Consider the following 1,187-nt stretch of genomic DNA (forward strand, 5'->3'; position numbering starts at 1 on the left):
AACGAAGTAACAATTATCGCTTAAGTTGCTGTTAACGATATAAAAATTATTGCTTGTATTGCTAATAACGATTGATCATTTATTGTTTATATTACTGCTAATGATTCAACAAATATTGTTGGTAACGATATAACAATTATTGCTGAGATATTGGTAAAGTTAGAAAAATTATTGCTTAAATACCAATACCAATATACAAATATCTGCTACTAGTTATAATTTATTAATAATAATGTAAGCAGTATTTGTTATTCTGTTGCCAATATTAAAGCAATAATGTTTATTTTGTTGCCAACAATATAAGCAATATTTGTTAAATTATTAGCAGAAATGTAAGAAACATTTTTTATATCGTTACCAGCATTTAAGCAATAATTATTATATTGTTAGGAGTATTTAAGCAATAATTTTTATATAGGAACCAACAATATTTGTTAAATCATTAGCAGCAATACAAGCAATAAATGATCTATCGTTAATTGCAATATAAGCAATAATTTTTATATCGTTAACACCAATAATTTGTATATTGTTACTAGTATTCAAGCAATAATTGCTGAGATATTAGTAACGATATAAAAATTATTGCTTGTATTTCTGCTAATGATTTGACAAATATTGTCGGTACCGATATAAAAATTATTGCTTGTATTGCTGCTAATGATTTAACAAATATTGTCGGTACCGATATAAAAATTATTGCTTAAATGCTGGTATCGATGTAACCATTATTGCATACGTCTCTGCTAATAATTTAAGAAATATTTCTTATATTGTTGGCAACTAAATAAACATTAGTGCTTAAATACTGGTAACAATATAAAAACTATTGTTGTTGATGATATATTAATTATTGCTTAGATATTAGCAAGGGTATAAAAACTCTTGCTTAAATACTGATAGCAATATAACAATAATTCCTGAAATATTGGTAATGATATAAAAATTATTGCTTTAATACTGGTAACAATACACAAATTATTGCTATTAGCGTTATATCAATTATTACTTTCATTGTTTTTATTTCATAATCTTCTTTTGTATATTAATGCAAATTTAGATTATAAGGTTAAGCATTTAAGTTAAGATTAAGGCAACCTATAAGATTTGTTTGTTTTATTAATTGATAAGAATTCTTTTTTACTTCCTTTTCATTCTGTGTACATAAAAAACAGCAGAAATATATA

This window comes from Halyomorpha halys, unplaced genomic scaffold (assembly GCF_000696795.3).
Source record: "Halyomorpha halys isolate HHAL.00 unplaced genomic scaffold, Hhal_1.1 Scaffold18.1, whole genome shotgun sequence".
Taxonomy (NCBI): Eukaryota; Metazoa; Arthropoda; class Insecta; order Hemiptera; family Pentatomidae; genus Halyomorpha; species Halyomorpha halys.